We start from the raw sequence: 12500 nt of genomic DNA, 5'->3' as shown, positions 1-12500 counted from the left end.
GTATAATATATATATATAAAACTGTGAAATTTCCAAATATGTAATTCTCAACAATTGTGACCTCCACTCCGGAAGAAAATGGACGGGCGAGAGAAACTGAGCATCAATTATTCGAAGGCGCTATTCCCAAGTCAACGAGGACTGCAAATTCAAAACAGGAGTGAAATGGTTCTCTCCGTCGCTAATCAGATTAAACCTGGCTGCCTTGAAAACACAAGAGCCCTGTCCTCTCCTCTTCCGAGAGAGAGAGAGAGAAACACAAGAGCCTTGTCCTTTTCCGAGAGAGACAGAGAGAGAAACACAAGAGCCTTGTCCACTCCCGAGAGAGAGAGAGAGAGAGAGAGAGAGAGAGAGAGACACAAACAAGAGCCCTGCCCTCTCCTCTTCCGAGAAAGAGAGAGAAAGAAACACAAGAGCCTTGTCCTTTTCCGAGAGAGAGAAACACAAGAGCCTTGTCCACTTCCGAGAGAGAGAGAGAGAGAGAGAGAGAGAGAGAGAGAGAGAGAGAGAGAGAGCCTTGTCCTTTTCCGAGGGAGAGAGAAACACAAGAGCCCTGTCCAATCCTGAGAGAGAGAGAGAGAGAGAGAGAAACACAAGAGCCATGTCCACTTCAGAGAGAGAGAGAGAGAAAGAGAGAAATAAACACAAGACCCCTGTCCTCTCTTCCGAGAGAGAGAGAGAGAGAGAGAGAGAGAGAGAGAGAGAGAGTTTCCACTTGGGTACTTTACAGGTGAATTTCTGACGTGCGTTCGATTGATGATGTTCATTGTTCTCTTCTTACCTATTCCTTCCATATTTTGTCCTGAAATTTGTTTTTGTAGCCACCATTTTTTTCTGTACCTCTGTGGAATCCATAATCCTGGAACATAGCCTGTCTCGTTGGACTACTAATTTATCAAAAAAAAAAAAAAAAAGTAAAGAGCCGATTTTCTCTATTTTCTACTTTGGTTATATAATTTCATCGTAAAGTGATGACAGGTCTGATAGTCTCTTACTTTCTTTCTGTTCATCATCTGGCTCGTGAATTCCCCAAAAGGAGTTTATTAGTTTAATAATTTGTTAATTTATTTTTTACTTTTTTAATAAGTGATCTCTTCTTTCTGTATTTTGCTACTTCTTTCTCAAGAACACCTTCATAATATTCTTTGGAAGCTTGAATTTCAAGTCAGTGGCCCCTCTGGTGGGCTTGTTCCATATGAATAGGGTTCATCTTCTGAATAATGATAATAATAATAATTATTATTATCATTTAGTCACTGCGACGAGAATTTGAAGACGACAAGCAGAAATAAGGAAAGGCTACCTTAAGATTCTCGGAAAATATTCCGTGTGAAAACAATTCGTATATTCTTGGTCTCCAGTCCTGTATCGGAAGTAAAGTTAGGTGGAGCCTTTGATAGGTTATAATGTAATCGAAGCCTTTTCAAACCAGAGGTGCTGGTGCTTCTACGTCGATTGTAAACAGGGAATGACAGACCGCAACAATTGATGTTCTTCTTTCTATCACAGAAAAGCTTTGTGGTCTATTTCGTGTGAATCAAGTCGAAGTACATTTTGTTCTTGTTGCTGTTGTAGATATACAGATTCACTAATGTGAAATCATCTTATATTATTTTTCTCTCTCTCTCTCTCTCTCTCTCTCTCTCTCTCTCTCTCTCTCTCTCTCTCTCTCTCTCTCTCTCTATATATATATATATATATATATATATATATATATATATATACATATACACATACAGTATATATTATATACACTCACACACACACACACACACCTCCGTTTTATATCTTTGATACTGTGCCTGAAGCATCTCCCCTGTTTAGCAGATTTATACGTATCATTTCTGCGTCCTTAACTTCTCGCTTGCAGTAAATGCGAAGAAGAACTCTGAATCTTTCGAGGCTTTTGCAAAGAACCATATCAATGGACTTCCTCAAGAACCTAAGAACCCTCGAGAATTTTGCTTGAGGAGAAACCGGCGTTTCTTGCGTTTCTTTGGGGACAGAATCCGACAGATAAGAGGAGCACCGCCCTGCACCTCTCTCTCTCTCTCTCTCTCTCTCTCTCTCTCTCTCTCTCTCTCTCTCTCTCTCTCTCTCTCTCAGTCCGCAGTCACATGCAAATATTCCTAATTATCTCGGGAGAAACGTCTTATCCTTTTCCGCTTGTTTAAACAGCCTTTCGCAGCCTATGCAAAGAAGGATATTAGGTAGGAGCTGCGAAGGAGCTCTCCTTTGCTGGATGAGGCGCTGAGGAATCTTCTGTGGCTGTGGTGCCTTTTTCTGCCAAGTTCGAGACACTTCGTGGATTCAAGTATAGTTCTCATCTTATATAAAGGTTTTACCACACCGGACTTGGTGTCTTTGTCATTACAAAATCAGTTAAGTGTCTCTTTTTCTAGTTTTTAAAGAAAAAAAAATTCAATTCATCCCTATTTTGACAAATGGCGTAACACAATTTTTTATAAGTTTTGAGTTTTCCAGCCAAAGTGACTCAGTTTTTGATACTCTACAACATAAAAAAAACTTCAGCTGTCTGTGTTGTCACATTTTCAAACCAAACTCCCTCAGAAGACGAGCTAATTAGAAGCTCTGAATATCAAAATTTTGAAGCCCATTTTGTCAGAATGGGGAAAAAATGGCATATGCCAATTCGTCAAACTAGGGACGAATTAGGGTCGGTTTGGCCACCGAAGTCCAACGCGGTCTCTTTAATTTTATTAGAGAATTCATGGCATCATTTACTAAGAAGAAAGATGAAAGAAGTCAATTTAGAATCGATTTGGTCAGCTGTGTCCGCCTCATTTTCATCATAAAAATCCCGAAGCCATTCTGACCTCAGGGCATCTCTCTCTGAAGCTGAAAATGGAAGAAGTCAACTGTCTTTCATTTCCTTTGTTTACAAGCTACGAGATAATAAAAGTGACATATTACAAAAGGCCTCTCTTCACTCGCCCTGAGGTGCGTTTTTGAAAGGATTACGTCATAAATCATAACTAATCTTCCTGCATCGTAAAGCGGTCTTTCCGGGGCAGTAAAACGGGTGGATATGACCCCTTAAATGGCTTTCGGGCCGTGGAAAGTTCCTCTTTCTCGTTTTCCTCCTTTGTTTATGTAAACAGTAACTATGGCAGCCGGGCGTGTGGGTGCAAGATGAGTCCACTGATAACATTTTAACTTTTTGAAAGGTGTTTATGTCCTTTTTTTTATGCACGGTCTTGTGGGGAGAATACTGTATATATTTCAGCCCTTTTAAAAAAAGAGTTTTCCAGGACCTCCTGTTAATTATATCAGCTGGGCGTGTGGGTGTAAGATGCAGTCCACGATAACTTTTTAACTTTTTAAAAGACCTATATGTCCTTTTTTTATGCACAGTTGTGTTGGGCAAAATACTGTATATAAAGCTGCCGTTTTAAAAAGGAATTTTCTAAGACCTTCGGTTAATTATGTCAGCAGGGCGTGCAAGTGCAAGATGCTGTCCATTGATAACTTTTTAACTTTTAAAAGGAATATATGTCTTTTTTTATGCGCAGTCGCGTGTTGGGGCAGAATACCACATAGGTTGCTGCCCTTTTAACGAAGAAATTTTCTAAGACCTGCAGTTTAGTACAAGATGCTGTCCATTGATGACGTTTTAAAAGTGTATATTCCTTTTATTTTTTTTTTAAACAAAACTGTGGTGCGGGCTTTATCTGTCCGTCCGCACTTTTTTCTGTCCGCCCTCAGATCCTGAAAACTACTGAGGCTAGAGGAATGCAAATCGTTTATGTTGATTATCCACCCTCCAATCATCAAACATATCAAATTGCAGCCCTCTAGCCTCAGTAGTTTTTATTTTATTTAAGGTTAAAATTAGCCATGATCGCTATAAATGCCAACAACACAGGCCACCACCGGGCCGTGGCTGAGAGTTTCATGTAGCATTATACGCTATACAGAAAACTCGATTGCGTCGAAGAAACTCCTGCGCTATTTTTACTTGTTAATTTTAATGGACAGTCTTGTGTTGGGTCAGAATACTGTATATTGCTGCCCCTTAAAAAAAAAAAAATATATATATATAGATATATATATATATATATATATATATATATATATATATATATATATATATATATATATATATATATATATATTCCAAGACCTGCAGTTTTTATTCGTCCGTTTCCTTGGGAGAGACCCGTGTCCATACGTTGGTCCATTTCAAAACATTTAGGTAAAATTGGATTTCACTATCTCAGGCGGACAGCGCTGCACACGATGGCCCTCGCGTGATTCACGTTCCCCGAAATCTGGTGCTATTTCATATCAGCTTGTAAACAACCTTCCTAGAAACTGACGATTTAAAGGGAAAAAAAACTTCCTCGGTCTTCGAACTTTTTGGACGTCATTGTTTCTTGTTACTTTTATAGATTATGTGGGGAATCATATGTTTACAAAGTGGTTCTTCCTGTTATTTTTTTGGGGGGAGGCGCTATTTTTTCCAGAATTGTAGTTTTTCTTCTCCATAATTATTGTCTTTTATTATAGAATACTTAAACTAATTAATCTGTGTTATTAGAAGCCTTACTTTTAACTTAAGTTTTAAGCAAACGTTTAATAGCTGTCAGTTTCCCATCTTAGAATATTTACATTAATGTTTCGTATGAAGATTATTCTCATTAATTTCGAAGCCGACTTTTATTGCTTATATCAGTTTTCCATTTGAGATTATTCACGTTTCTTGCATATCCTACAATAGTGAGAAAATGTACTTTCGAAACTCGATGTACGTATTTTCGGGTGTCCATAATTGTTGAAGGAATCTTTACATAAACTTTAGCAGACTTTGCCATATGAATCCCGTAGGGGGATAGTGCCGTTAGTGCACCTCATGCGGTGCACTGTAGGCATTACTAAAGGTTATTTGCAGCGTCCCTTCGGCCCCTAGCTGGAACCCCTTTCATTCCTTTTACTGTACCTCCGTTCATATGCTTTTTCTTCCATCTTACTTTCCACCCCTCCTAACAATTGAATCATAGTGCAATCGCGAGGTTTTTCTCCTGGTAAACCTTTCAAATCTTTCTACTGTGAATTTTTCTTTCACCACTGAATGACCTCATAGGTCCCAGTGCTTGGCCTTTGGCCTAAATCCTATATTCTATGTATCTGTCTTTGCCATGCGAAGGGTAAATTTCTGTTGTTCCCAGTCTCTTTCAAAGTACATTTAATATGCTTTTCAATTTAACAATAATTGTTGTAGTAACTAGGTTTTTGCAAAAAAAAGAAATACGTTCGATTTGCTTATTCATTGCAAAGTGTTTTTTATTTTGAGCCCATTCGTTTTTAGTTTATTTTGTTATCTTTTATCATCCTATTTTGTATGGATAACACAGAACTACGATGTTGTATATTTGAAAAAATTGCCCGATGCAGAAACCGATAAGTAAATCAACAGGCCTGAAAATGTTTCATTTATTTCTTTTACTTTCAACTCACTCGTGTTCAGCTTACTTTGTTATATTTTATTCGTAAGGATAACACATAACTATGATATGCTATACTTTAAAAAACTGCGTAATGCAAAAGCCGATAGGTAAATCAGCAGGCTTGAAAATGTTTCATTTATTTTTTTCATCAACATTTATTACTCGATTCTTAATGACCCAAACCCAGACGTGCACATGACAGTATTTCGTAACTAGAACGCGGCTTAATGAGGAAGCCAATAAACGAATCAACAGCGGTAGTTTAGTAAACGTTTCTGTCAACAACGTCCATGCAAACGTTTCTGTCAACAACATTAATGCGAATGTTTGTCCCAACGTTAATGCAGACGTTTATGTCAACGGTATTAATTTAAACGTTTCTGTCAACAGTATTAATGCAAACGTTTCTGTCAACAACGTCCAAGCAGACGTTTCTGTCAACAACGTCCATGCAAACGTTTCTGTCAGCAACGTTAATGCAAACGTTTCTCTCAACAACGTTAATGCAAACGTCTCTGCTAATAATATTAATGCATACGTTTCTGTAAACAAAGTTAATGCAAACATTTCTGTCAACAACGTCAATTTAGGAACAGTTTCTGTCAGCAACGTCTTTGCAAACGTTTCTGTCAGCAACGCTAATGCAAACGTTTCTCTCAACATTAATGCTAAACATTTCTTCTGGGAAACGTTTCATCCACGATTATCACGTGCTATTCATCCTGGAGCGCCTCTCCCCATTTGTTCGCCTTATCTTCTCCTTTCAGTCCTCCTCCTCCTCCTCCTCCTCCTCCTCCTCCTCCTCCTCCTCCTCCTCCTCCTTTTAAGCAACTCGCCTGCGAGCTGTTTATGTCCAAAAGTGAGCGAGCAACGAGTTGCCCAGTCCCTGGGAGGAGGCGTTATTAGTGTCATTGCAAAGGACAATTACAGCCTAATGACCCCATTATGGTGGTCTGTTAGCGGTAGCGACGAGACACTGTTCTGTTAGCGTCGTAGGTGCCATGCACCTCTCTCTCTCTCTCTCTCTCTCTCTCTCTCTCTCTCTCTCTCTCTCTCTCTCTCTCTCTCTCCCAAAATACGTATTTGAGACAAAAGAATTTTTTCCGCTTAGGAGTTCAGTACATAACGAGTATTCCAAATTCTCTCTCTCTCTCTCTCTCTCTCTCTCTCTCTCTCTCTCTCTCTCTCTCTCTCTCTCTCTCTTCTGCCAAAATACGTATTTCATACAAAAGAATTCTCTCTGCTTAGTGCTCTAGTGCATAACAAGTATTCTCTCTCTCTCTCTCTCTCTCTCTCTCTCTCTCTCCAAAATAAGTATTTCATAAAAAAAGGATTCTTTCCGCTTAGTACTTTAGTACGTATCGAGTATTCTCTCTCTCTCTCTCTCTCTCTCTCTCTCTCTCTCTCTCTCTCTCTCTCTCTCTCCTGCCAAAATACGTATTTCATACAAAAAAAATTTCCGCTTAGTAGTTCAGTACATTACGAGTATTCTCTCTCTCTCTCTCTCTCTCTCTCTCTCTCTCTCTCTCTCTCTCTCTCTCTCCTGCCAAAATACGTATTTCATACAAAAAAATTTCCGCTTAGTAGTTCAGTACATTACGAGTATTCTCTCTCTCTCTCTCTCTCTCTCTCTCTCTCTCTCTCTCTCTCTCTCTCTCTCTCTCTCCAAAATAAGTATTTCGTAGGAAAAGGATTCTTTCGTCTTAGTACTTTAGAACGTAACGAGTATTCTAAATTATCTCTCTCTCTCTCTCTCTCTCTCTCTCTCTCTCTCTCTCTCTCTCTCGCATCGTGTGTTTGCATGGTCATTAAAAAGCTTTGTAGTCACGCAAATGATAGCCCCATTCCATTTTTCATACAGGTGAATTTGAAAGCGTTTAATTTAACTCTCAGAACAAGCGAATGTAATATGATTTTTTTCTGGAGGCCGTAGGGGCTGGCTTCCGAGTTTCTCTCCAGGATTTTTTTTTTTTCATTTTAGTTATTTGCAAGATTTTGAATTATCTACGAAAATGACCATGAATTTTTGTAATTCTCTTACGATGTGCACACAATTTTTATTTCATTTCTTCATCACTTCTTCAGAATTTGCAATACGATTATTATTCATTTATATGAAAAGCGCGTAAAATATCCGTCGATTTAACATATCAGTTGGAAATATCGTCTAGTTTCTTAATTGCTTATTTCACTTCCGTTCAACGTGTAACTTCGTTGACTTTTCTTGAGTTAGTGACTTTTTTTTACTCTGACTAGATATTTTTTAGCGACTAAATATGTCCTTTTTTTCTTAATTTGCGAGAGAGAGAGAGAGAGAGAGAGAGAGAGAGAGAGAGAGAGAGAGAGAGAGAGAGAGAGAGAGAGGAAGTCTGTATTATATGATTTAATCCACTGATTGTATGTATATAATCATAGTTCTTCATAAATTCATTGATTTACTACCAACAGAATTAAGTAAAATTTCTCCAATCTTATGTGAGTGTGTGTATGTGTGCATATATATATATATATATATATATATATATATATATATATATATATATATATATATATATATATATATATATATATAATATATTATACAGAAACCAAATCATACATATACATAAATGTTTGCTGCGCACACGAGAAGGATCTTTACCTTCAACTCACATGCGTGGATGTTGCATATTAGTATTTGCTAGCATTATTTGTTAAGCAAATACATGCCGAGTAAATTCAATCATGTTTAGAGGAGCCGGATTATGTAAATACCAGAACAGCCTGAGTTTAAAATCCGTGAATTTTTACTTTCTGTTCAAGTGGAATTTCTCTCGTTTTTTTCTTGTTGCGTCTTTTTTTTTAATGATTTTTGTTGCCTCTTTTTTTTTTTTTTTTAAAGGGACGATTTTCTTGTCTTTATTTTAATGACCGATTTATTTTTCTTCATGACCGATTTTTTTGCCTGTTTTTTTATGGCCGGTTTTTTTTTTTTTTTTTATTTCAGGTTTTTTTTTTACTTATTTTTTAATGACTGATTTTTTGTTGCTTCATTTTTTATCCCTTATTTTCTTTGTCGCCGCTTTTTTTATGACTTTTTTTTTGTTGCCTCTTTTTTAATAACCGATTTTTTCTTGTTTCCTCTATGTTTTTAATGACAGATTTTTTCCCCCCTTTTTAATGACCGAGTTTTTTCGTTATTTAGTTATTTGGAGTGTTCCTAAAGTACTGTAAGCCATCTACGAAAAGTAAAACCGTATGATACAGGATAAAAACGCTATTTAGCGATTTCCGGAATAACATTTCATTATTGGAATGGGAAAATCATTCAGAACAGAATAAAATAAGCGACGTTACACATCGTGAACCATTTAAAATAGAAGATTAAGAACGTGAACGCTAAATAATTTCGGTACACAGTCCAGTCGAGAGGACTGACAGGTATATTACCAGTAGAAAACTTTCTTGAACCAAGAATTGAAGGATAAAAAAAAAATTAAGCTGAGAAAAGCTTAAATTTATAGTGTTGTCAACAATTCCGTTAATCAGGCGATAGGTGAATTCCTTAAGGGAGAAAGGCAAGCGACGATAGAGGAAATTAATTAGAATATACGATATTGATAATTAATTTGAGCCCAACTCCACCAAAAATTAAACAGAAGAAAAAATAACATTAGTAAATCATTGTATCCGAACGCCTATTGGTTGGTTGTCATACATTATAACATACGATATTGATAAAAAATTTATAGCGCAATTCCTGCTGGATCTTTTTATCCTCAAAAAGATAATTTTAAACAATGGCAAGTAAATAATTTTTATCCTACTGGATGATTGCTATCTATAATATAATAAGGAGATAAAACATGCATGTATCTATATTTATATATATGTATGTATGTATGTATGTACAGTATTTATGTATATATATATATATCATAAAATAGCCACACAACTGTACTATGTGTGTATATAAATATATATATATATATATATATATATATATATATATATATATATATATATATATATATATATATATATATATATATATACATATACTGTATATATACACACACACACATACACAAAAATTACTCGTATTACGCTTCAGTAAGAAGGAATCTTAACCATTCCGTTGTATTGAAGCTTAATAAGAATAACTTGACTATATATATACTGTATATATTATATATATATATATGTGTGTATGTTTATGTATATGTATATGTATATATATATATATATATATATATATATATATATATATATATATATATATATATATATATATACATACAGTATACTGTATATATATGTTTTACTCACATTGGACCTTGAGTTCCACTGGCTGGCTCTCCCCGTCGCCCTCCAGGTTCTTGGCTCGACACGTATAGAACCCGGCCGAGTCTCGTATGATCTTCTGCAAGACCAGCGTCTGGTTCTGGATGATGATGCCTTGCAGGACTCGATGTTCTACTGGTGAGCCCTGTCGGAAGAGACGGTTGGAAGGTGTTAGGATGAGTTGAGTTGTGTGATAGTCAGTAATTAAAATCGTTAGTTGTGGTTGTAGAATCTGGGTGTACACGTCACACACATAAGGACTGGCACATAAACTTTCTCACACACACACACACACACGCACATATAAACACACACACACACACACACACACACATATATATATATATATATATATATATATATATATATATATAATTGTATGAGAGAGAGAGAGTGAGAGAGAGAGAGAGAGAGAGAGAGAGAATGAGTTTGTGTGAAAGCTTCTCTGTGTGTAAAGTGTTTGTATATATGTATGTATATATATATATATATATATATATATATATATATATATATATATATATATATATATATACATACAGTATATTATAGCAACATTTTATGCCGTTTATATTCATAAATACCTCTCTCTCTCTCTCTCTCTCTCTCTCTCTCTCTCTCTCTCTCTCTCTCTCTCTCTCTCTCTCATCTCATGCATATACATCCGTACACACGTAAAATCTATGCCTACATATCATAAGGGTTGAATTCATGCCACAGTTTTTGTCCATAAAATTTATGGATTGCCCAATTACTCTATTAGTCAGCCATACACTATCCGGTGATAATAAAATCCAGTACCCTATGTATTCCTCGCTGATAAACTATGCAAATTTGTCAACGAAGAGTTAATGGAACATAGAATCCACCTTTTATTTGGGCTCATGTTTATTGCACATCTCTTTTTCCTTGGTTTGTAGTTTTCTGTAAGAGAAAACTATTGAGATGGCTTTTTCTGTCCGTCCTCAGATCTTAAAAACTACTGAGTCTAGAGGACTGCAAATTGGTATAATGATCATCTACCCTCCGGTCATCAAACATACCAAATTGCAGCTCTCTAGCCTCAGTAGTTTTGATTTTATTTAAGGTTGAAGTTAGCCATGATCGTGCGTCTGGCAACGCCATAGGACAGGCCACCACCAGGCTGTGGCTGAAGTTTAATGGGCAGCGGCTCATACAGCAATATACCGAGACCACCGAAAGTTAGATCTATTGTCGGCGGCCTTGATTATACGCTGTACAGAAAACTCGACTGCCCTGAAGAAACTTCTGCCCATTTTTACTTTTATTTTTTTGGAGATATTTAAAAAAAATTAAGATTTTTTAATCTGTTGTTCTCGGTAAAGGAAGAATTTTGTTTAAATTATATAGACATTGTTCGCGTGGCGTGTGTTTTACAAGAATAAGATGCATGGGTTCGAATTCGGTCGAGGACGTAGCGTATGGTATTGTGTTGACGTAAGCGACACGAATTGTGCTTGAGAGTTACGTAACAGGAACGTTCGCAAGAGAATATATTCATTCTGTATTTTATTCATTCTTATTACACACATATGTAGTATGCAATAGACACGGAAGAGTTTGTGCATACATACATACAAACATATTCATTCTTATAACAGGGTACACAGTAAACAAAAGAAAAATATATTCATTCTGATAACACAGGATATATATAGTAAACAAATGAAAAATAAATTCATCCTGTATTTTATTCATTCTTATAACATAAATATACAGTAAACAAAAAAGCAACCGAGTTAGACAGTAAACTAATGAGGAGATGAATGAGCAGCGTACTGCCATTCTTTTTAATAGCCAGCCATTAATTATTTTTGATGATAAAATTCTATGGTATACCATCATGAAACTTCTTCATTTGTTTGTTTATCATTTTGTTTTGCGTTTTATTTATTTTTTTTTACTTTTCGTTTTTTTTCCAGAGTGGCACAGCCATGTTTTGCAGCCTCAGTCTAAAGAATGAGATGTAAATAGGAATTACACTTAATAGGTTGTTATCTTTCAATTCTTCCAGATAGCATTCATTTCAAAACTATATTTACCGTCATTTGAGCATTTCAACCGCAGTCAAAGAACGAATTTGGGAGTTTCCGATTTTCCAGCTGTACTGGAAAGAATTTCTCTGTTTCGTCTTAGGCAACTGCGTCCCGTTGTTGTACGCCTGGAAACTACATAATTGTAATGTGATATCCTACATCATAAATTGTAACATATATCTAGATTTTCATAAACTGTTATATATACGTAGATTTTTTTTCACGCGTGTAACACAGCCAAACCAAGTTCTAAAGATTCTGTAGACCTTGAGTTAGTCTGTGTATGGTGACTTCTACGTATACTTATTATTATGCAATTGATAATCGACTTCAACACAAACGCCATTTTTGACGGACAGGTACACTAGTCTTTGATATAATAAAAAAAGTACTCAGCAACAGAGGTTTCCACTGGCAAGGTAACTCAGAACGTAGAGTTGGATGTATATGATATTGCACTGTGTCCATAAGATGGGTACATAAAGTACGAAAGAATTTGTTCCTGAGTTTCTTTAACAATATGGTTTTTCCAGTGGTTTTGTGTGTGTGTGTGTGTATATGTATATGTATATATATATATATATATATATATATATATATATATATATATATATATATAATATAAAGTGTTATATATAGATAGTATGTACAC

General features: G+C 35.9%; 1 pseudogene; it reads right to left on the bottom strand.

The window, feature by feature from the left end:
* Positions 1-12500, bottom strand: part of LOC136839924 (hemicentin-1-like) — an 843194-nt pseudogene that overhangs the window by 28890 nt on the left and 801804 nt on the right.

Source organism: Macrobrachium rosenbergii, chromosome 1 (genome assembly GCF_040412425.1).
Source record: "Macrobrachium rosenbergii isolate ZJJX-2024 chromosome 1, ASM4041242v1, whole genome shotgun sequence".
In the NCBI taxonomy this organism is placed as follows: domain Eukaryota; kingdom Metazoa; phylum Arthropoda; class Malacostraca; order Decapoda; family Palaemonidae; genus Macrobrachium; species Macrobrachium rosenbergii.
The sequence above is the reverse complement of the archived record's forward strand: the minus strand, read 5'-3'. Positions and strand labels throughout refer to the sequence as shown.